Source organism: Pinus tabuliformis, chromosome X (assembly GCF_031772625.1).
Source record: "Pinus tabuliformis cultivar Carrire ecotype Pingquan chromosome X, CPIR1, whole genome shotgun sequence".
In the NCBI taxonomy this organism is placed as follows: Eukaryota; Viridiplantae; Streptophyta; class Pinopsida; order Pinales; family Pinaceae; genus Pinus; species Pinus tabuliformis.
Genome location: NC_142308.1, coordinates 161,173,557 through 161,199,214, shown reverse-complemented (window position 1 = coordinate 161,199,214; position 25,658 = coordinate 161,173,557).

Sequence of the window (25,658 nt, the reverse complement as noted above, 5' to 3'; positions counted from 1 at the left end):
ATACTGATTTTAGGAACTGGGGTAGATATATAAAAACATTATTTAAATGCATATGTGACAAATTATTTACATTGAGGGTGCATGTAGACTTGTTATCATTTACATTCTTCCCTTTGGTTACTCTGCATAAGTTGATGAGAAACACTTGCAATGACGAACATAATGATGTTTTTGTCTCTTTCAAAATGAAGTCGAGCCACAAATACTGAGGACCACACCATTAGTGCCATACATTCCGCCCTAAATGCATAAGATAGGCTATGTATGTATGATATTACAAACATTAACGTAATATTTTAAAAACAGTGCTCCAAAAGTTATATGAAAGGTAAATGAATAAGTTGTATACCATGGTAAAACATAGGTATTTTCGTTAAGCATTCTCGCTTGAATTAACTATTTGCAAATTATAAACCAAATCATAAGTCAATTATACCAAGAACTCTAAAGTTTAAGAGAAATGTGGGTGATAGATTTAAATCTAATACTTAGTACAACATATAAAAGGGATAGGGGTTTAACCCTTAGCTTCATGCTATGACCATAGATTTTATAATAAATATATGCTATTTAACAAACCAATGTTGAGACATCCCTTGGAATATCTTGGTAGTATAAGTCCTTATAATAATTATATTATTTTAGAAGATTGTATGGGTGACAAATTTAAATATAATAATTAGTACACCATATAAAAGGGATAGGGGTTTAACCCTTAACTTCATGCTATGACCATATATTTTATAATAAATATATGTTATTTAAAAAACCAATGTTGAAACATTCCTTGGAATATGTTGGTAGTATAAGTCCTTATAATAATTATGTTATTTTAGAAGATTGTATTCTTATTATAAAGGATGATTCCCAGACTTCCTAGCACCATAATGAATTTATTGACATATATGAGAAGTTGTTTGACATCATACAGCATCCCAATATATATGGTAAGATTCTGCATTTCAGGTTGGTTAAGAAAGAGAAATTTGTAGATTGCCCTTCTAAATGAGAGGTAGCCCTGTCTCTTTTTCTTTTTATAGATCTGAGAAAGAACTGCACTAGCAACCATACATGAGGATAATCACAAGAATATGCAACACTATATAATTATTCACAATAGGTTTATGAAGATCTCCAATTGTAATAATCACAGTTTTCAAAGAAGGAGCATTGTTGTTTCACAATCAATTTCACAAGTAGATTTGTGCTCGTATTAATAAACAACAATTGCTTAAGAAAGAGATATTTGTAGATTTCCCTTCCAAATGAGAGGTATTGGAATTGTTTCATATTGATTTTTAGAAATAAGTGGGTGTTACTACTCATTTCCTTGGCGGATTGATTTCTATGCATTTGCAAACTCTATATCCAAACTGAATTAATTCAAGAAAGATACTACAAGCCAGAAACAGTGACCCGCAATAAAAGAATATATATATAGATATATATATATATAGATATATATATATATATATATATATATATATATATATATATATATATATATATATATATATATATATATATATATATATATATATATATATATATAAGTTGTTAATTCTAATCCTACCATGAGTTGCGTAGCAGTTCCAATTTTCTTTCTCGACATACGTCTATTTGTACTATGCTCGATAAAACAACCTTATGCATCGAAAATGGTGAAGCAAATTTCCACAAATATTCTTCTTTGCTTTAAATGCAATTAGCTTCAGTGGTTCTTGTGATTCTTTTTTTTTCCGAAGAAAAAGCGAACTTTTTATTGAAGAGATAAAAATTTACATTACATATGATTAAACATTTTTGTTGCTGCTATAAGACTGCTTTTGCAATCAAAACCGTCCTACCTTCAGGAAGGACCATCTGTTCTCAAGAAGAGGCTGCTGAAAACAGTATAAACCTGCTGCTTAAGACTTTCCAGCCATGAACCATAACATCCCTTTCAAAAAAAGGGCAGCAAAACCATCATAAAAAAAAAATGGGTCTCCTCAGACGAGGAAAACAACCCTTACAAAAAAGATAATAAGTTCTGAGATTATCCAATTTGCAGTTTTTGTTCCAAAATTCCATAATAAGTGTCTAGGAAAAAAGTATGACAAAAATATATATGAAGTAAAGTTGTCACTGTAAACATGTATCTAGGAATGAGGCGGCTGATCTGATATATGAGTCTGTCCATGGTTTTCTTCTACAATTTTCCAGCTGCCCAGATTCTGCTGCAAACCTTCCTTAGAAAGTTTGTCGGCTGAATCATTACTGTCCCTGTAAATATGACATAAAGAAAAACTGTTAAAGGATGTTTTTAATACCTGCATTTCTTCCAGCAAAGGTTTCAGAATTTGATTTTTTCATGTACTTTTCCCATTAACCCAATTGATGACATTAAGTGAGTCTCCAAAGATCTGAATTGTGAAGATGTTCCTTTGTATGAGCCAACAGAGAAGTAGTTTCAAAGATGACATCTCTGCGTAGTTATTTGATCCTATCCCTAGTCCAACTGAAGCTTTGAGGAAATGATTTGCATTTACATGGATGACCATTCCTGCTCCAGCCCTATTGTTCTGCGAGGCACCATCAAAAAATGCCCAAGGAGTGCCCTCTTTTATTTGAACGACTTTGTCTAGTCTTTGTGATTTGTTCTCCTCTAGTTCTAGGATACTCGAGTAGATAGAGACACTTTGGATTGCTATGATAGTCGCCGGAGTTTCCTTATCTTGAAAAATACTCCTGTTTCTAGCAATCCAAACCCCCCAACAGATAATAAGGGGTAGATTTCGCATATTCCCTTCAGGATATTGTTGCCACCATTTTTCCCAAACCTCAGAAAAATTTTCACCTCCCCATTCGACCCTTTTATTCATCAATTTCCCTGCCTCCCCCCATATCTTTTTGGTTTCTGAACAAGATAGGAATAGATGGTTGATGGATTCAGCTTCAGATTTGCATAAGGTACATCTCCCTGGTCCATGCATATATCTTGATTGAAGAATGTCCCAAGTTGGGATTTTCCTTTTTAAAATGCACCAAAAGAAAACTCTATCCTTTGCCAGACATTTGAGCTTCCATAAGTGCTTCGACCACCATTTCGGAGTTCCCCATCCTTTCCTAGACATGATGAATTTATATCCACTTTTTGGAGAGTACTCTCCAGTGTCTGCATGGGCCCAGATCAACTGATCCAGGCTGTCTTTCAATCTGACATTTGATCTGGAGAGTTCTTGAATATATGTATTCCATTCATTCCACCATTTATGCTCTAGTTCTAGATCTTCTCCATTTTTCCAAGCTTGTCCCCATATGGTTGAGTGACCAACGTTTTCCACCTGATTTAAGGAGAGTATGCCTTTGTTTTCTAAGTGTCTGATTAACCCGGGGATAATGCAAAATTTTCATTGCATCCAACCCAGGGGTCCTTCCCTATCTTCAAATTCCTTCCATTCCCGATCTTCCATGCCAAACCTTGTTCGATCACTTTGAAAGACTCCACAGTTGCTTGCCATACCACCGAGACATTCTTCTTGTTCTTTGCTGGGTTTCTGATCCATTTTTCTAAAGGAGTCGGGTCTATATATTTACTTTTCACCACTCTTGTCCATAAATTTTCCATCTTTATAAGTCTCCACCTTGATTTGGCAGCCAAAGTGAGGCTGAAGTCAGGAAGGCTTTTTATCCCCCATCCTCCCCAATCTTTTGGCCTTGCCACTTTCTCCCAGGCAACCCATGGAAGGACAGAGTTCTCCTTTGAGCCAGCCCACAAAAATCTGCTACAAATTCTCCTTATTTTCTCCAGGATTCCTTTAGGAACCCATGTTAAAGCTTCCCAGTAGACTGGGATGGCCAGTAGCACTGATTTAATTAGAGCCAATCTCCCAGCTCTGGACAACCGTTTGTAGCTCCAATGAGAGATTCTGGCTTCTATTTTGGCGATCAACCAGTTCCAATCCTCTTTCTTATAGGCGTTGGGTTTTAGCCAGAAGCCTAAATACTTGAAAGGGGATTCCATATTACTCGATTGATAAGAAAAGAACGAATGCATCTGTGCTTTTTCTTGTCTGTCTATTCCTTCCACTATTACCTGAGATTTCCTGGAGTTTATCTGCATTCCAGTTGCTTTCAAGAAAATATCAAGTATGTTTTTTAGTTCCTTTATTTATTTAGAATCTCCATTTGTGAAAACCAATATGTCATCTACAAAAAGGAGGTGGGATATGTACAAGTTGACTGCTACTTCTATACCTCTTACCTTGCCTTCCCTTTTGGCCTTTTGAATCAGCTGGCTTAAACCTTCTGCAACTAAAAGAAAAAGCAGAGGGGACAAGGGACAACCTTGCCTCAATCCCCTCTGTCCTTTGAAAAATGGAGTGGCTGCGCCGTTGATGAGAACTGCATAGCTGACATTTGTGATACACCCCATGATCCAACTGATGAAATCCATTTTGAAACCTAAATGAGTTAGAAGCAAACGGATATATATCCAATTTATCCGGTCATAAGCTTTTGATAAGTCAATTTTTATAACTGCACCCTTCTTGTTCTTCTGCTTTACACTATGCAGTACCTCCTGTGCCACACAGATAGCTTCATGGATTTGTCGTCCATTTAAAAACCCAAATTGTTCCAATGAAATGTGCCTTGACAGAAATGGTTTAATTCTGATCGCGATCACTTTTTCAATGATCTTATATATACTGTTGCATAATGAAATTGGTCTGAAATCTTCAAAGTTTTCAAGAACTTCCTTCTTTGGGATGAGGGCTATGAATGTTGTGTTGAAAGGACTATAAACCTCTCCTTTCTTTCTGGACTCTTCTACTACTTCAGTTATTTCTGCTCCTATCAGATCAAAAAAATGGTGAAAGAGTTCTATGGTCCATCCGTCCAGCCCAGGGCTTTTTTCTTTTGCCATAGATTTGATGACACTTTCAACTTCCTCCTTTGTTACTGGGCTCATCAATTCCTCCGCTTCTTCCTCCTCCACGTACCTAGGGAAACATTGCGCTGTTTTGATAACCTCGGCGATGGTGACCTCTCCTTGATCTGCAAATAAGTTCTGGAAATGACTTTGCCCTAGCGCTGACAGAGATTCAAAAGTCTTTGCCTCCCTTCCTTCTTCATTTTTTAGGTTCCAGATAGTGTTTGCGGTCTTCCTCCCTTTTGCATAGTTGTGGAAAAAACTTGTGTTTTCATCCCCTGCTTTAAGCCAAATCGCTCTGCTCTTAAGCCGCCATTCCTCCTCTTTTGCTAGAAGAATTTGATTTTTGAGTTTCTCAAGGTGTAGGATCCTCTCTTTTGATTCCTGTGTTGCATATCCGTTCTCATCTATACTTTCCAGCTTTTGAAGTTCCTCACTTATCCGGATTATTTCCTCGTTCTGTTTTGCCTTTCTGTCCTTCGCCCATATAATTGTTGCTTTCTTCAGTCTTTTGAGGTTTTCCATGAACAGGAACCCTTTATCCTCTGAGGTGCTACTGTCAGGATGTCTCCATGTTTCGTTAAATAGTTTGTTGAAATAAACTTCTTTCAACCAAGATGCATTGAACTTGAAGGGTGCTAGCAGCTTTGGAGGAGGTTTAGAGAGTTCTAAATAAACTGGAAAGTGATCAGAAGGCCCTCCCTCTTCAACCCATTGCCTAAACATTGGGATCATGGAGGATAATTCTTCATTAATGAGGAACAGGTCCAGTCTTTTTTCCACTCTTGCTTCTCCTACTCTCCTGTTCCTCCAAGTCGGCTTTAACTTAATAAAATTAACATCTATTAGATTGTTGGCGATTAAGAGATTTTGGAAGAAATCTGTCAGCGGATCTTCCCTTATCGAGGGTCCCCAGGCCTCCGCTCTTCCTATTGAGAAGTTTAAGTCTCCGCCCAGCACCATGTATTTACTCTTCACTGTCGAATTGGACATCAGATCGTTCGAAAAAGGCACCCTCCCCTAACATGGCCCATAAATGTTTAAGATTGTTAATGGGAAGTTGAATTCAGGGGATTGAAGTTCCATACCCATCACCTGCTTCATGCCCCATTGGTTCCTTATCTTGATTCTCCCTTCCCTATAGCCTACCACCAGTCCTTTAGAATGTCCTTCTGAGTCCATAGCCGAAAATTTCCAGCCTGGAAGGAGGGCATTTAGCACCGATTCTACTTCTGCTCCATTCCCCAAAGTCTCCTGAAGTAGAAGGATATCTGATTTTGAATTCATGACCATCTCCCTAAGAGCCAGTTTTTTGGGTTTACTAGCTAAACCCCTACAGTTCCATGATGTAAGAATCATTTTAAAACATTCTCAGGGGCCTGCACCGCTCTAAGTGCCCCAGTAATTGACAGTTGCTTTCCATTTGCCACATCATGCTTTGCTTTAATCTGGGCCATGGAAAGATTTGATTTCCTTCCCCTTTTTTTCCTTTCCAGGCTCAAAGGAGGGGACAGACCTATGCCACCCATAGTATCTAAGGGATCAGATTTATTGTCCAGGGATCTAAGATTATATGGGCATATGGGATGATGGACCGGGGGGATTGGTTCAGAAGAAACACCTTCACAATTCAGATCTAAGGAGGGGATGGCGGCTGAGATGATTTCAATACAGGTTTCCACATTGTTTCCTTCATGACTTTCAATATTATCATTGATATCAGGAATGAAATTTTTTGAAAGAGATTCAGGGACCAGACAATCTTCTTTTATTTCTGAATTAAGAATAGGGGAAATTATTGGATCTAAGCACATACCCTTTGCGTCCTCGCTCTCGATGGGATTTTGTGTTGCTGCCGTTTCCACGATGGACTCCATAATTGCTTTTTCGCTCCCAAGCTCGAGATCTTTGTCTTCCCTTCTGATCAGTGGATCTTGGTTTGCTACATTCGGGGTCTGCCCCCCCTGTTGAAAATCCATCTCCATTTCTCCTTCTATCTGATGAATTGAGGTCTCTTTTCTCTGAATAGTCTGATTATGACGAGTTGCCTTCTCCAACTGAGCTGATGTCCTCTGGAATCGTCTCCGTCGCCTACCCAAGGGGCATTCCTTGGCCAAATGTCCATAGACGTGGCATCTATGACACCTGAAGGGCAAGTATTCGTAGTCCAGGATCTGTTCAAAGACGAAATCTTTGTACTGGAGATTGATCTTCTCTGCGAGTCCTCCGCTTGGGTTTAGGCTGACTAGAATCCGCACCATAGCCTTATTCTGAGTTTGCAGGAAGGACATATCCGCTTCCAGAAATGTGCCCAACCTATTCCCTATTGCCTTGAAAACTGATTCAACCCAAAGGAATGAAGGCAACCCCGGAGCCCTTACCCAAACCGGAAAGACATCTGTTTTCTCATGAACTGCGTCAAACAGAGGACTCCATTTTTTTAGAAGAACAGGGATGTTCCAGAAAGCCCAATTCCTTTCAACAACCCAATCTGCCGCCTCTTTGTGCTCAAAACGCACCATAAACCAGCCTTTTGCTAGAGTCGAAACCTCAAATCCTCTAATGAGATCACACTGCCAATTTTGTTCCCCCCATGATTTGATGAAGTTGGAAGTGAATTTTTTCCCTCTCGCCCTGCCGACCAAGGTGCATTCAGCCACCTCCAGGGCCTCTTCAATCTGCACGTCCATTCCCAAAACCAAATTCCCTTCTAAATCCTGCGAGTTAATCGGTCTCTGCTTTTTCCTTTTCTCCCCTTTTTTCCTTGTCCCGACGTCCTCCTCCCTTATTTCCTTGTTTGTCTCGTTCCTTTCTTGCTGTTCCGGGCCGGGATTCAAAGGGGAAAGCCTTGGCTCGTATGAGGCTAGAAACGAATTGCTTATGGAGTAATTAAAAGGCTCTGCTAGGGATTGATTTATTACCTGAGTCCCCAATTCTGATCCTGTAGGGTTCTTTCGTGGGTCTGGAAGTCCTTCAGAGACGGCTTCCTTCCATCCTTCTATCCTTTTGGGGCTGCCCTGACCTTTGGCTATGGATGCTCTGGTAACGGTCGAAACCCTTCCAAAACCCCCTTCAGACCTTTGCCCTATGCTTGATCCAAAATTTACGATATCCTCTAAACCTCCAGAGAGAACCGGACCGATGGAAGAGGGTTTCCCTTTGCTGCCTTGGAAGGATTGTCAAGGGCCTGCATGCAACTCATCTCTGCCCGCCCTTCTTGACTGCTGCAAATCCTTGGAGTCCTGATGAAAATAGACGTTCCCCTCCAACTTCTTTGTCGACTGTAGAAAGGGATGGTTAATCCTTAGCGTTTCCGGTGAAAGAGGGTCGGGACTTAAGTTATCTGGCGCTCCAAAATATCGTTCAATGTTCTGGGCAGTTGGGTCTTTCCCCCAGACCGATAGGATATCCTCCATTGCAGGGTCTAGGTCAACAAGTTCGCTAGGGTTAACCATGGTTACTGAGGGGGGTCACAGATTACTCGCCGATCGTTTTCTTCGATGAAGGGTCGCTGCCAGCACAATAGTCTTGTCTCCTTGCTTTCCTCAGTAAAACCCTTGTTACTGTGCTTCAAAGCGAAGACTCCCAGTTGTCAACCCCGCGCTATTCCCGACCTCCACCTGCCCTTCTTCCTGTCGCTATCCACCGGAGTGCTGATCCTCTCTTCGTCGCGATCCGGTGTCATTTTCCATTGGGCCCTAGGCCCTCGGCCCAGCTGGCCCTGGTTCCAGCCTATGCACCTACGCCCAAACCCTCACCCTCCTCCATCGCTAGCCAGCCCTCCCTTCGGTTCTTGTGATTCTTGAAAAAACTTATTTGACATTTAATTATGAAAAAGTTCACAATGTGGGAGTTAATTATTCTCGTTTAGAATATAAAGATGAAGGTGGGGAACGTACGTTAATAAGAAATGATAAATAAAAAAGTCTTATCGTGTGCTCGACCTCTTCAATGAAACTAAAACATATTTTTGGAATCATAAATAAAAAATTAGTCAAATGAAGCATGTGATGCATCTAAGCAAAATGATAATGTAAAGTAAGGACGATTATTTCTTTGGGATTAGTTTTTGTCCAATACTGTCAACTAAAATCGATTAACCAATTTGTTTTTCATTTAGTATCACTAGTTTCAATTTACTTCTTAAAACTTTTGTTTTAAGAAGCTATAGCAAACTATCACAAGCAGGAGATTGACCATTTATTATATAATAAAAAAAATAGTACAAATCAAGGGAAAAGTCCATGATTGGTCGTTTTGACACATCTCTCATAACTCTATTATTTTCACAGCAGTGGCTTTAGATGAAAATGGAATCAACGATTCTTATTTCATATAAGATTTCAATGTGTGAGTGTGGTAATGGTAAGTTGCATTCCAATGAAATAGGATAGTAGACATGTTAGCTAATTCAATGTTCGAAATGTCATATTGGATTCCGATGTGTGCACAATACAACATGAATTTGCACTCCAAACAGAAACAAAAAAAGGAAACTATAACTCTACCTGACACTTACATTCAGTTATATGAATCTAATTCCCATAAATAAATTAAAAGGTTGTAGTGATAAACAAATTTTTATAAAAACATATTATTGAATTAAAACTTTTGTGATTCATATCAAGTTTTTGAGACATGTTTTCAGCGATAATCACATCAAAATTCATTTGTCTTTCATGTTGTCAAAACTAAAGTGATAATAATTAGGAAATATCCATTACCTATAAGTTACATATTTCACATTTAATTTGGTTTGTATTTGTATTAATAAGACAATGTTTTCCAAACATATATGGTTTTTAGTTGTTGTGCGGTTCGGGTGAGGACGTTGACATAATTCCTCCAATGACGATGAGGTGCAACCAATCCTGCAAAAATACTGCAAGAACTTCTCTGGCGCCAACCAATCCTTAAAAAAAACCAACATAAAATTAAAATATGCTCCAAAAAAACCAAAATATAAATCCGAACAAAACAACAACAAATAAGAGTCATGCACATAGGGACATACGAGGTTACGGTTAGTCAACAAATCGATTCCTGCAACGCACTCGGGCCACCCGAACTAACAGTTGCAAACCAACGAACTAATAATGTAGAAAATTCTACAACGGAGTCAAAGCCATCATATATATAGACTAGTTTTTTGGACAAAAAACTAGTTCGGCCGAATTATTTTTTCGACTAAAGAAATAGTTGCGCTGAATTAATTTTTTAGCCAAAAAAATTTATTACCTATTTTTTCACCTCCAAAATTTTTTTTATTAAACTATTGGCGTTAATCTAAACGATGAATTGTTCGACCAAACTTTCGTATAATAGTTCCACGAAATAAATGTAAATAATTTGGCCAAGAAAAAAATTATTCCGAAAATTTGGGATTATGAATTTTTTTAGGGAACTTCTCACAAAATTTTAACCCAACTTCACATGTTTACACTTTGATTAAACATATCCCTGCTTTCCATAGGGGAGAGGTCAGCTTCGATCAAGAAGATAGGATAGGGGGTATTTCCCTTGATCTTAAGGTTGTAGGTTATGAATTTCTTTTGAATCATCTCAATCTTTCTTCAAGACTCTCTAGATATATTGCAACCCCAAACTTCACAACCATATAATACAACAGGGTGACTCATTAATTATTAACTATTAATGAAAGTGTGAACATTTTTGTTTAATAGACGTAATATTTGTGTTTTGTTGTGCCAAAAAGTTGTTTATGTAAAATAAGTATCAAAATCATAAAACATTAAAGTGAGAGTTAATAACTATAATTAAATGCACAATAATCTATTAATAGTCAAGTTAATAATATTAAATGTAATGGCTATTGTAGTGAGGAGTTTAACTCATTAATTATTAACTATTAATTAAAAAAAGTTAACAAGCATAGTATTATAAAAGCTGTCCATGTAAAATCATTATCAAAAGAAAGCATTAATGATGGAAAATTAATGGCTAAAATTAAATGCACAATAGTCTATTAATAGTCACCTGAATAATAGTTAAATGTAATAAATATTGCAGTGCGGAGTTTAACTCATTAATTATTAACTATTAATGAAAATAGTAATCACTATAGTATTCTAGGTTAGTAGGTTTCCTTATAATAGCTATAGTGTTATAAAAATGTAATAGTTTAGTAAATTATTGTTGCTGTTTAATTATTACAATTATTAATAGCTATAGTTCATTTTGCTATTACTATTGTGTTGCTATCATTTATAGCTTTATAACTAACTCCATACAACTAATTAATTAATAGATTCTTTATGCTTTCATTTATATTTTCATCGTTAATGCATTGTGTAGAGATTTTTTCTTTCATTTTCATTGTGCAAAGGCATTGCTAAAATGGTTGAAATCGAAATAACCATTTTAAAATGTCAAACATGTCAAGCATAGGCATCTCTCTACACAGTGAAAGATTTCCACACATAGCTCTCCGCACAAGCTTCAACAATAGTTTAATTGACATGCAATGTTTTATGAAATTTTCGAGGAGGGGTGAGGAGGGGTATGCTTTTGGCAATTGTGATAATCTTAGATATATCGTTTGCAGTAGTAGTGCAAAGGAGTTGATTGGGGGGAAATGTGTTTTCTCCTCACTTTCGAACAACCATTCACTCATGTTGTGTAATTGAGTTTTTAATAATTTGAATATATAGTTTTATTTATGTTTTAAAAATAAATAAAAACAATTACGTTTTTAATAATTTGAATATATAGTTTGATTCATGTTTTCGAAATTAAAAAACATTGTAAAGGAACTATTTTTCACATCAAGCATACACATAATAAATGATAAATGTGTTTTCTTTGCACTTCAGCACAAACATTCACTCGTTGTGCAATTAAGTTTTCAATAATTTGAATATATAGTTTAAAGAAGGGTTGAGTTACAATTAAGTTTTTAATAATTTGAATATATAGTTTTATTTTTGTTTTGGAAATTAAAAAACAATTACGTTTTTAATCATTTGAATATATAATTTTATTAATGTTAAAAAAACAATTAGTTTTTTATAACGAAGAGTTAATAGCTATTATGAAATGCACAATAGCCTATTAATAGTCAAGTTAAGAATAATTAAATGCAATAGCTATTGTAGTGGCGATTTTAACTCATTAATTATTAATTGTTGATGAAAATAGTTAGGTTAGTAGGTTTCCTTGTAATAACTATAGGATTATAAAAATGTAACAGTTTTATGAAATTAATGTTGTTGTTTAATTATTACATTTATTAATCGTTATAGTTCATTTTTCTATTACTATTGTGTTGTTATCATTTATAGCGTCATAATTAAATCCAACTAATTAATTAATAACTATTAGCTATTTTTTGTGCTTTCATTTATATTTTTATAGTTAATTTTTGTTTTCAGTTTCATTGTACGGAAGCACTACCAAAATGGTTGAAATTGAAATAAACAATTTAAAAAGTTGAATGAGTGTGCATTGGCATTGAAAATGTGCGTAGAGTTAGCAGTGTGTGGGGCATTCCTTGTGCAAAGTTTTGCGCACAAGAGGTAATTTGTCGTCACTTTATCAAAAGAAGAAAGATTTAATGCAGGAGAATTAATAGCTATAATTAAATGCACAATAATTTATTAATAATCAAGTTAATAATAGTTAAATGTAATAGCTATTGGAGTGCAGAGTTTAACTCATTAATTATTAACTATTAATGAAAGTGTGAACATTTTTGTTTAATAGTAATATTTGTGTTTTCGTTGTGTGGAAAAGTTGTCCATGTAAAATAATTATCAAAAGCAAAAGCATTAATGCGAGAGAATTAATAACTATAATTAAATGCACAATAGTCTATTAATAGTCAAGTTAATAATATTAAATGTAATAGTTATTACAGTGCAAAGTTTAACTCATTAATTATTAATTATTAATAAAAAAAAGTTAATAGCTATAGTATTATAAAAGTTGTCCATGTAAAATAATTATAAAAAAAACATTAATGGAGAAGAATTAATAGCTATAATTAAATGCACAATAGTCTATTAATAGTTAAGTTAATAATATTAAATGTAATAGTTATTGTAGTGGGGAGTTTAACTAATTAATTATTAACTATTAATAAAAAAAGTTAATAGCTATAGTATTATAAAAGTTGTCTATGTAAAATAATTATCAAAAGAAAGCATTAATGACGAAGAATTAATAACTATAATTAAATGCACAATAGTCTATTAATAGTCAAGTTAATAATAGTTAAATGTAATAGCTATTGGAGTGGAGAGTTTAACTCATTAACTGTTAATTATTCATGAAATTAGTTAATCACTATAGTATTATAGGTTAGTAGGTTTCCTTGTAATAGCTACAATATTATAAAAATGTATTAGTTTCTGGAAATTATTGTTGTTGTTTATTTATAGTTCATTTTGCTATTATTGTTGTGCCACATCATTTATAACTTCATAATTAACTTACAGTTAATTAATTAATAACTATTAATAATTCTCTATGCTTTCATTTATATTTTTATCGTTAATGCTTTGTGCGAAAAAAATTGCTTTTCATTTTCATTGTGCGAGGCATTGCTAGAATGGTTGAAATCGAAATAACCAATTTAAAAATTCAAACAGGTCAACTATATGAATCTCTCTACACAGTGAAATCTTTCTCAACAAAGCTTTCTATACAGTGAAAGCTTTCCTCACAAAGCTCTCCACACAAGCTTCAACAATAGTTTAATTGACATGAAATGTTCTATGAAATTTTCGAGGAGGGGTATGCTTTCCACACAAGCTTCAACAATAATTTAGTTGACATGAAATGTTCTACGAAATTTTCGAGGAGGGATATGCTTTTGAAAATTGCGATAGTCTTAGAGATATTGATTGCAGTAGTAGTGCAAAGAAGTTGATTGTGTAGAAAAATGTGTTTTCTCCTCACTCCTGCACAACCATTCACTCATGTGATCAACCATTTTCATTTTCATGTGATCATTTACCTACACTTCACTCCAAATCTATTTGATTATTCCTTCTGTCAATCACCTTTACACTTTCCTGTTTTGGATGTCCATCTGATGGCATCCACATCCTTTGAGGGAGATTTATAAAATTCCTCACACGCTCACTCTCCCTTGTTTTTGTTGATTTTGGGATCCCGAGGTACGGTGGGTTTTATTTGGGGTCAGACTTTCCTATTTTTCCTTTCTATTTCCCTACCCCACATAATCTCTTAATCAGTGGGGTCCGGGTTCTATCATTGTCCCTTCCTAGACCTCTCCTACCATGGTGGATCTGGAATCTAATGTGTCTGCCAACGCGGCTCTTATCCGTGCCACCTTGGATGTCGAGTCTCTGCGTATTGGAAATTCTTCCCACGTCTGTGGTAGTGGCCCACACTCCCTTGATGCTTGGCACACTATCCTTGGGGATGACAGGGTGCCAGATGTCTCTCATTCACCTCCTTTGACACAGGGTGGCGGGCATGCATTACATGGACGACGTTCCAAACATCGTTCTATCAAAACCATTCCACCACCTCCAGCTCTGGCCTTGGATAACGCTATTCTGTTAGATCATATTACCAACCTTTAGAAATGGGCGTTCATTGGCAGATGGTATTTTTTGGATATGGAAGACTCTGAGATGTGTAATTGGGTCGAAAAGAAATGGAAAACGATGCTCAGATACTTGCCAACCATTGTTTGACTGCTGAAAGGCTGGTATATATTTCATTTTCAAGTTAGGAGGACTTGGAGAAAATCAAATCTATCCCATGGATACATGGTAAGAGCTTCCTGGCTCTTCATAAATGGTATATCGGGTATAATCCACTGCATAACATGCCAACGAACAAGCTCATTTGGGTTGAATTACCTGGTCTGCCAGTTGAGTTATGGACTAAACAAGCTTTAACAAATATTGGCAATGCCATCAGAAAATGTGTATATGTTGACCCGTGTTCTCTCGAGGCACCGGACAAAAGAGTTGCCTGGATTCTCATCGAAAAGGAGTATCATGGGGGTTTTCTGGATCACATAAAACTACACTGGGGTGACACTAAACTTCATCAAAGGCTGGTGATCTAGATTTAAATAGGAACACAGCAAATTATAGAGATAACCATAAATACAGAGATGCAGCATAAATAATATTTCATTTCATTAATGTAAAATACTGAAATATGCTTATAAACAGAAGTGGAAATAAATTAGCTTAGGCGATGGTAGCTTATCTCTTAGAGAGATGTGGTAGCTACATGCCTCTGAACTATCTTACAATGAGGCTCGAAGGCCTATTTATTGTTGAGAAACAATGGAAAACCCTAAACATCCAAAACCCTAACCCTAGGAGATGAAGTGCCAAACTATGGGCCCTGTTTTGGGTAAATTGGTACATCAACTTCTTGGGGTCGTAATTTTGGCATACGATCTCCATTTGACACACACAACACCTCATTAGAAAGATCTATCCAAGGAATAAAACTTTGGGAAGAGAAAAACCGGTCCATAGACCCATGTTTTTCCCAGTTTTCCCAAAAAACGTTGTTTAGTTCCTTAAAATGCATCCGGAAGTTCAGGGCCCGAAATACTGCCAAAAAGTGTAAATTGTGCTACAAATAAGGAAACTAAAAAACTGAAAGAAACAATGGTGGGGGCCCAGGTGGAATTGGAGGGTGGCCACCAATATCCACCTGGATCATTCCCCCCCCAAGAAGAAATGGTCCCCATTGTGTTGAGTTCCTCCATGAGATGAGGAAACTTCTGCTGAACTTGGTCCCTGGTGAGCCACTTTCCCCGGTGAAGGAGTTGACCTACTTTGACAACTCGATACAATTGGATCTTCTACTGCAAGTGTGCTTGATCTGCATGTCCATGATTCGATCAATTGCAGCTTGTTCCATGCAGTCTAGAATTAACTCTGTTGGTGTGAGTTGTTCTGCAATGTCGGATGTGTCTAGTAATGGTGGAAAGTATGACCGAAGGCGGTCCACATTGAACACTGGGTGAAGGCCAAGGAATGGGGCAATGCTGAGCTCAAATTCATTTTCTCCCACAACCTTGGTAATGGTGTAAGGACCATATCGGAGTGGTCTGAGTTTTTGATAGGCTCCGGTAAGGTGTTCCTTTTGAAAATGCAGCCAAACTTTGTTGCCCACCTGAAACTTGTGTGGCACCCAATGTTGATCATGTCTTTGCTTGTACTTAGCATTTGATTTCTCCAGAATGTTGTGGACCTGCTGGAAAATATGTTGGATGTGCTCAATGAAGTTGTTTTCCTTATTTGTTTCAGACTAGACATAAGCCGAATCTGCCTGAGAATCTACAAATGGCATGGCCACATCAATGGGACATGGTGGCTGGAATGCCAAGCCCACCTGAAAATGGTTGTAGCCAGTCAAGTTGTGGAAAGCCTGGTTGTAGTTGCGTTAACCATAGGGGAGGCTCTCATCCCATGTGCGTGGATGCTTTGAGTTGTACATGCACAGAATGTGTATGATCATCCTATTTAAAAACTCTATCTGGTCATTAGTTTGGGGATGGAAGGCTATAGACTTAGTGAGTTTGGTGTCTAGCATCGACTAGAGACTGGACAAAAATGTTCTGAGAAACTTGCTATCCTGATCTGAGATGATAGACGGTGGGATCCCAAAGTGTACCCACACTTGTTCATAGAAGAGTTTAACAGTGGCTTCTGCTATGATATTCTTCTTGCAAGCCGCCATAATGGCCATCTTTGAGAACCTGTCGATAACCACAAAAACACATTCGTTTCCATGATTAGTGGAAGGAAGGCTCGACATGTAATCCATGGAGATGGATTCCCAAGGTCGACTAGGGGTAAGTAGCGAAGTATAGAGGCCTTGCTTCTTGATGGTCAGTTTGGCAATGGCGGAGACAGTGCAGGATCTGATGTACTTCCCGACATCCTGTCGAAGATTCGACCAATAGAAATACTTCTGTAGTAATGCCATGGTTTTCTCGACCCTGAAATTCCCAATAGCCCAAATGTAGTGCTTCCCAAATCATCTTGGCACGCTCACTTGAAGGAACACAAAGGTGACCCAGGTGGCATAATAGGGCATCTTGGAGGTGAAAATTTGGAACATGCTGACCCTCCAAGAGTGTCTGGTATGTGTTGCCGAATTCTAGGTCGCTTTTGTAGAGAAGCGGAAAATCAGAAGTCTCGTGCCCACAAGAGTCGAGCACGATGGTTAACACCATGATTGGTGGTCAATTGAGGCAATCTGCAACATTATTGGTGCTTCCCTTCTTATACTTGATATTCAAATGGAATTGTTGCAGGTATGTGGACCACTTCTGATGGCAATCATTCTGCAGCTTCCCTTGCGTCTGTATGGACTGCAGGGGCCGGTGGTCGGTGTGGATGACCGTTTCCTTCCCTAAAATTCAATGCTTCCATTGTCGACAAGCTTGCGCAATGGAATACATCCCTTTTTCATAAGTGGGATACTTTTGAACTATGTCTGAAAGTGTCTCACTGTGATATGCCATTGGATGCTCATGTTGAGTAAGGACTACCCCAATAGCATAGTCAGAGGCATCTGTCTCGATCTCAAATGGTTGTTGCAAGTCTGGTAATGCGAGCACTGGTGCTAAGCAAAGGCAATGTTTCAACTCTGTGAATGCCTTCTGTCGAGATTCAGACCAAAAGAATTTTGCTTTCGCTCCTCCCTTGGTGACTTGACTCAAGGGCAAAGTGATATGAGAAAATCCCAACACGAACCTGTGGTAGAAGTTGGCAAGACCTAGAAATATGCGGAGCTCTGTCAGAGTGGTTGGAGATGGCCAATCCCGAATGACTTGGATCTTGGCTGGATCCACATGCACCCCCTGTTCATCAATAATGTATCCTAGATATTGAAATTGGGTCATGCCAAAAGTGAATTTCTCCAAATTGGCACATAACTTGTGTTGTCGGAGTGTTTGGAGAACCTGTCAGATGTGGTGGAGGTGATCTTCCCAACTCTGGCTGAAGATCAGGATTTCATCCAAGTATACCACTACAAATGAGTTGGTGAATGGTCGCAAGATGTTATCCATTAGCCTCATGAAGGTTGCAGGAGCATTCGTCAACCCGAAAGGCATAACCAACCATTTGAAAAGGCCCTCCTTGGCTTTGAAGGTAGTCTTCCAAACATCTGAGGATTTGATTGGTACCTGGTGATATCTTGACTTCAAATTGATCTTGCTGAAATATTTTCCCCCTTCAGTTGGTCAAGAAGGTCATCAATCCATGGGATCGAGTATCTACTATGGACAATGATCTTGTTTAGCGCCCAATAGTCAATACAGAGTCTCCAAGTCCCATCTTTCTTCTTTACCAACACGATTGGGATCCCACAGGGCGATGAACTTGGTCGGATGTGACATTTTTGAAAAAACTCCTGAATCTGCTTCTTGGTTTCATCATTCTCCAAAACAGAGCGTCGATAGATTGGTCCATTGGGCAGCGGCGCACCTAGGGTCAAATCGATGGAGTGCTTGACCTCACAGTGCAGAGGAACCCTTACGGGGGAGGTGAAGATGTCCTCGTACTCCTCCATGAGCTTGTCCATCTGGAGTTGTAGTGTAGAGGGGCCCTATCTAGAGGTCGTGGCCACCATCTTCTTTTTTCCTTGAGGGCGTATCATTAGGAAAACAAATTTCCTGGTTTCGGAAATGAGCTTACTGCACTGTTTTGTAGTAACCAAAGAGATGGCAGTAGGCGGTGCTACCTCCGGTATCTTGTACAAATTATTTCCCAAAGTAACAATAATAGCATGAGGCCTTGACTCATATACAACATTATGCCTCCACAAGTATGTTTGGCCTAATAATACATCACAAACATCAAGGGGAGCAATGTCACACAATACCTCATATGTGAAGGGCTTGATGTTGTATGGAAGGCGACACTGCTGGCTCACGCTGATATGATAATCACCCTATGAGTGACCTCAGTGAAGATTTATTAACCAAAAGGTATTACAGACCCATGTGCCGGTGTGTGTGTTCTATGTTATTGAAACAACGGATCAATCAGATTGCCAATACACAGAAAATAAAGGGAAAGACAGCAGAGAAATACAGTAAGCAACACAAAGACACAAACAGTTTTTAATAAGGAGCTCACCCTATTCTCTAGGGCTACGTCTTCAGTCCAGCTTTAGTGGTGGCCTTGTTTTATTGTGTCTTTCAGTAGAGAAATTACAATGCAGGGACTCAATATGAGTTCTCCTGAAGCAGATTTTGCTTGGCAGGGTGGTTCTTGGATTCCCCAAGCCACTTGGAGTACACAGACTCTTGTTCTTCCTACCAGCTCTGTGACCCTCGGTCTATAGTGGAAAGATCCAACTGTGATGCTCAATCCGGACAGATTCCTCTATGGGAAGGCTTGATTCCTCAAGCTCTCTGGTGCTCGATGCTGCCTGTGGTCAGCTCGGCCCTCTGTCTCCTCTACTTGGCTTTACTGCTCTCTATGCTCAGTCCTCCTCTCAGGGTTCACTGTTCACTATCTCTCTTGGTCGCTTGGACTCTTCGTTCTCCCTCTTCAAATCCCCGTTCACTGTCTCTGTTCATGGCTTTAGCCATTCGATCTCCATGCCTGTTTGTTTCCTCTCCCACCTGCGTCGATTTGCCTGTCGCCTGCATGCTTGGAATTCCCTCTTCAGCGTTAGCATGAACGCTCAGGAAGTAGCCACGTGTCTCCATCGGAACAGCGCCAGCCTGTTCGTCGATTCGTTTCTTCCTCTATCGTGGTGGTCAACGGATCTCAAATCCCCTTAGATCGCGGCTTAATTCCTTGTCAATTCTGCTCTGTCTATCGGACACAATCTCAATCGTCTGATTTGGGATCCTCCAAATCCAACGTCATTCGCATGTCGAACGCGGTTGACTTGCTTGATTGATAACGCACGATCATGACGGTTTTTCTCTCACCTCCACTGCCACGCGTCGATCGCTGAGTATGATCGCTCCGCTTTCTCCAAAACCACTTACCGTTCAAGGGTGCCCTGATCAATACCGCCGGTTTCCAGGGCGCAGGTCCCGCCTTTGTACTTTAGCGCCTTTACCTTTTTCCGCCCGCGGTCCTCTGGTTCCCCCACGCGACTGAGTGCTTAAGGCTCCTCCTTTTCGGCCCTATTTGCCCAGCGATGCGCGTTAACGTGCATCGAAAATCAGCTCCTTTTCCCGATCCGGGGCTCCCAGGGGCTATTTTGACCTCCTGCACAGTCTCCATGGGCCTCGGTCAGTGCGCTTTGACCGAGGTCCTCATCGTTCCATGCCGGCTGCCATGGCCACTGGTTCAGGGTGTTTTTGATTGCTGTTTTGGATTCTTCAAGGATTTGTTTCATCCCGATATAGTCATGGTTCTATGACAGTCGTTTATGGATCCGATTCGGATCACGGCCTCCCAACTGAAAAGATTTTGGACCACCAAAATTTGGTTTTCTTCAAGCATCGACTAAGTGAGGAAACTATTGTCTCACTTGTCCAATCTCAATCCACTTCGCATTGCTCGGCTTCGAACCTTTAAGCCCAATTCTAAGGTATTCCACCTGTCCACTGCACGTCGTCCTTACCTTCCTATCCAGCACTGTATCTTCCTGCAACTCATTAAGATATTCAGGTAGTAGGTCATCAACAGAAGGCAATTGACTCTGCTCTTTAGGGTCCTCAATCATTGAAGGTTCAAACAACCTCAAGCAATCTATGTTCACAACTGAGTAGATGTGCATGTAAGCTGGCAGATCAAGGCGAAAAGCATTTTCACCAATCTTCTCAAGTATCCTGAAGGGTCCATACCTGATAGGTTTTAGCTTCTTGCCTTCACCTTGCATCCTGTCCTTGCTGATATACAACCAGAATTTGTCTCCAACTTGAAAACTATGCTCCATCCGATGCTTATCATGCCTAGCCTTGTACTTGGCCTGGCTCTTTTCCAGCTATTCCTGTACTGCCTGGTGGATCTCCTGGATTTGTTCAATGAACCTAGTTGCTTTGTCCACATCACTGTGTCCATCAACCATGGTATCTTTACCAAAGACAAAATCCAAGGGAGACCTTGGTATGAAACCAAAGCAGGTCTCAAAAGGAGATCTCTGGGTAGAAGAGTGTTTGGCTCTATTGTAAGCATGCTACACATAACACAAGTGTTCATCCCAAAGCTTAGGGTGTTTGCTACAATATCCTCTCACTAACTGGATACTGTCCTGTTAACTACTTCTGTCTGGCCATCTATTTGTGGATGAAAAGTTGTGCTTTTCTTTAATTTTGTGTCCATTAGTTCCCACAGACTGGACCAAAAATTTCCCATAAATTGGGTGTCTTGATTAGATATAATGGAATTGGGTAATCCAAAATGAACCCATACATGTTCAAAGAATAGTTTTGTAGTTTGTTCAGCTGTAATTTGTTTACTACAGGTTATCAAAATACACATTTTGCTGAACCTATCCACAACAACATATAGATAATCATGACCTTTCCTAGATTTAGGCAGTCCTCCAACAAAATCCATGGAAATGATCTCCCAAGGGTGAGAAGGATCTGGCAATGGAGTGTACAAGCCTAGTTTTCTGTTGCTGGGCTTGCTTTTAACACACATAGCACACCCCTTTACATATATAGAAACTGTCTCACTCATTCTTGGCCAATAACAGAACCTTTGCAGTTGTGCAACTGTTTTACTTACCCCAAAGTGACCTGATATTAGAGAAGTGTGTGCTTCCCTAATTATCTTTGCTCTCTCAGTTTGTGGAATGCAGAGTTTCCCGCAATGATATAAGAGTCGGTCCTTCACATGATAGTCCAATTCTTATACTCTTTTGCCTTGACTCAAAGTTACATATACATCTTTAAAGTCCATATCCTGAGCATACTGTTCTATGTAGCTTTCATGTAGCACAAAATTATGCTTAAGTATGGTAGATTCATTTATAATGGGCCTAGATAACATGTCTGCAACCTTGTTATGTATGCCCTTTTTATATCTGATGGCTAAATGAAACTATTGTTGAAAACCCATCCATCTGTAATGTCTTGATTGTTGCAACTTAGTTTGGGACTGTAGATATTGAAGTGGCTGATGATCAGTATGTATTACTGTTTCTTTGCCCATTAAGTAATGTTTCCACTTTTTCACACTCTGAACTAATGCATACAATTCTTTATCATATGTAGGATAGTTAACTACTGCAGGATTAAAAGTCTCAGAATGATAACATATGGGTTTACCGTGTTGTGTCAACACTGCTCCCATGGCATAGTCACTAGCATCAGTTTGGATCTCAAATGGTCTTTGTAGATCTGGCAGTGCTAGTATAGGTGTTGTACTAATTTTTTCTTTCAAGGTGTCGAAGGCTTTCTACTGTTTGCCTCCCCACTAAAACACCTTGTTCAATCTTGTCAAAGCATGTAAGGGAGCTGCAATTGAGGAGAAATTTGAAATTAACTTCCTCCAATACTATGCTGCTCCTACGAAGCTTCTCACTTCTGTAGCAGACTTGGTTTTAGGCCAGTTTACAATGACTGCCACTTTAGAGGGATCTATTTTCAATTCACCGCCCCCTACTATATGACCCAAATAATTTAGATAGGTTTTGCCAAATTCACATTTGGAGAGTTTAACATAAAGTTTTTCTCTTTTAAAAACATCTAATGTCTTCTTAACATGCTTTAAATGTTCTTCCCACGTTTTACTAAAAATCAGAATGTCATACAGATACACAATAACAAAATCATCAAGAAAAGGTCTGAGTACATCATTCATTAATCTCATGAAAGTAGCAGGGGCATTGGTTAAGCCAAAAGGCATAACCAGCCATTCATACAATCCCTGCTTTGTTTTGAAAGTAGTCTTCCATACATCTTGCTCTGCAACTCTGACCTGATGGTATCCACTGTGCAAATCCAACTTGGTGAAATAAAAAGCTTCATTCGGTTGATCTAAAAGATTATCTATGCAAGGAAGGGGATAACAATTTTTTATCGTTATTTTATTCAGTGCTCGGTAGTCAATGCACATTCTCCACGAGCCATCTTTCTTTCTCACCAAAACAATTGGTGACCCACATGGTGATGTGCTAGGCCTGGTGAACCCTTTCTTGAGCAACTCCTGCACCTGCTTCTTGATTTCAGCATTCTCTAAAGCAGATAACCTTTTATACCTGTGGTTGCAATGATTGTTTCAGCTCCCGAGTCTGACCCCAAATCCTTTTGGATAGCTGCAACAGTCTTCCTCTTCTTGCCCTCGAACTTCTTAGGTCTCAGCTCTGGATGAAAAATCCAACAGTGCCCATCATCATGCCCCTCCTTTTTACAGTGGGTGTATGAGGCTTTGCCTTTCTGTGCAGTGTTAGCCCTTGCTTTCCACTTCTGCTTTCTTTTCTCCTTGCTCTTGCTTACAGTGGGTTGGGATGGTCCCCTAACTTCTGGATTTCCATTCTTTCCTCTAGCTTCTAGATGAGTAGCCTGTACAGATACCTCATCTATACTAGTGGGATTAAACATGAGGATAGTGTGCCTCATGTAGCTGTGTAGACCACCAATGTACTTCAAAAGAGTTTCTCATGAGTCTAGTGAAATACCCAACATCAATTCTCTCTTTCGGAACTCTTTAGTATACCCTTGTACACTTTGCCCTTTCAACTGCCGAAGAGTTTGCCAACTCATCATGGCTTGTTGCATGTAGGCCAATGGATAGAACTGCTTTTTTATTGTAGTAACAAATTCACTCTAGACAGAGATGGTCTTACCATGCTTCCTCATATCAGCTTGGATTCTACCTTCCCACCATACCAAGGTGGTGCCCCCTAGGCGAAGGCTTTCCAGCTGAATCTTGCTCTTGTTTGAGTCTATATTTTGTACTCTGCAATACACATCAATTTGTCTTATCTAGTTGTCCAACTTTTCAGCATTTAACTCTCCATCATATATAGGCAAATCAAATTTAACATCTAACTTAATCAAAGATGCCTTCTTACTATGCACAGGGCTACTAGGAGGTGTAGGGAAGCTTTTATCTTTCCCCTTTCCTTTGGAGTGGTCATGGGAATGAGATTCATCTTCTTCTTTATCTTGCTTAGAGCTTGATGAATGTTCACCCTTATGCTTTCTAAAGTCCCTACACATTTCTTCCAACATGGACTTTATAGCTAGGAAACTTTCTATGAATTGAGAGTCTGGCCTTATAGAACCTTCTTCTGACATTTTCTTTCGAGAATAGACTCTCCCAATCTCAGGATTAGTTTCCACCAACTCTCCTTCTCCTAATTTGAGCTTTGATCTAGTGAGAATCCACAGCTAAACCAACACAAGCTTGTCTAACCTTACAGCCTTGAGCTCTAATACCACTTGATCTGATAATCACCCTATGAGTGACCTCAGTGAAGATTTATTAACCAAAAGGTATTATAGACCCATGTGCTGGTGTGTGTGTTCTGTGTTATTGAAACAACGGATTGATCAGATTGCCAATACACAGAAAATAAAGGGAAAGACAGTAGAGAAATATAGTAAGCAACACAAAGACACAAACAATTTTTAATAAGGAGTTCACCCTATTCTCTAGGGCTACATCTCCGGTCCAGCTTCAGTGGTGGCCTTGTTTTATTGTGTCTTTCAGCAAAGAAATTACAATGCAGGGACTCAATATGAGTTCTCCCGAAGCAGATTTTGCTTGGCAGGGTGGTTCTTGGAGTTCATAGACTCTTGTTCTTCCTACCAGCTCTGTGACCCTCGGTCTACAGTGGAAAGAGCCAATTGTGATGCTCAATCCGGACAGATTCCTCTATGGGAAGGCTTGATTCCTCAAGCTCTCTGGTGCTCTATGCTGCCTATGGTCAGCTCGGCCCTCTGTCTCCTCTGCTTGGCTTTACTGCTCTCTGTGCTCAGTCCTCCTCTCAGGGTTCATTGTTCACTCTCTCTCTTGGTCGCTTGGACTCTTCGTTCTCCCTCTTCGAATCCCCATTCACTGTCTCTATTCATGGCTTTATCCATTCGACCTCCATGCCTGTTTGTTTCCTCTCCTGCCTGCGTCGATTCGCCTGTCGCCTGCATGCTTGGAATTCCCTGTTCTGCGTTAGCATGAACGCTTAGGAAGTAGCCACGTGTCTCCATCGGAACAGCGCCAGCTTGTTCGTCGATTCGTTTCTTCCTCCATCATGGCAGTCAACGGATCTCAAATCCCCTTAGATTGCGACTTAATTCCCTGTCAATTCCACTCTGTCTATCGGACGTAATCTCAGCCGTCCGATCTGGGCTCCTCCAGATCCAACGTCATTTGCACATCGAGCACGGTTGACTTGCTCGACTGATAACGCGCGATCACGGTGGTTTTTCTCTCACCTCCGCTACCACGCGTCGATCGCTGAGTGTGATCGCTCCGCTTTCTCCAAAACCGCTTACCATTCAAGGGCACCCCGATCAATACCGTCGGTTTCCAGGGTGCGGGTCCCACCTTTGTACTTTAGCGCCTTTACCTTTTTCCGCCCGCGGTCCTCTGGTTCCCCCACGCGACCGAGTGCTTAAGGCTCCTCCTTTTCGGCCCTATTTGCCCAGCGATGCGTGTTAGCGTGCATCGAAAATCAGCTCCTTTTCCTGATCCGGGGCTCTCAGGGGCTATTTTGACCTCTTGCACAGTGTCCATGGGCCTCGGTCAGCATGCTTTGATCGAGGTCCTCATCGTTCCACGCCGGCTACCATGGCCACTGGTTCAGGGTGTTTTCGATTGTTGTTTTGGATTCTTCAAGGATTTGTTTCATC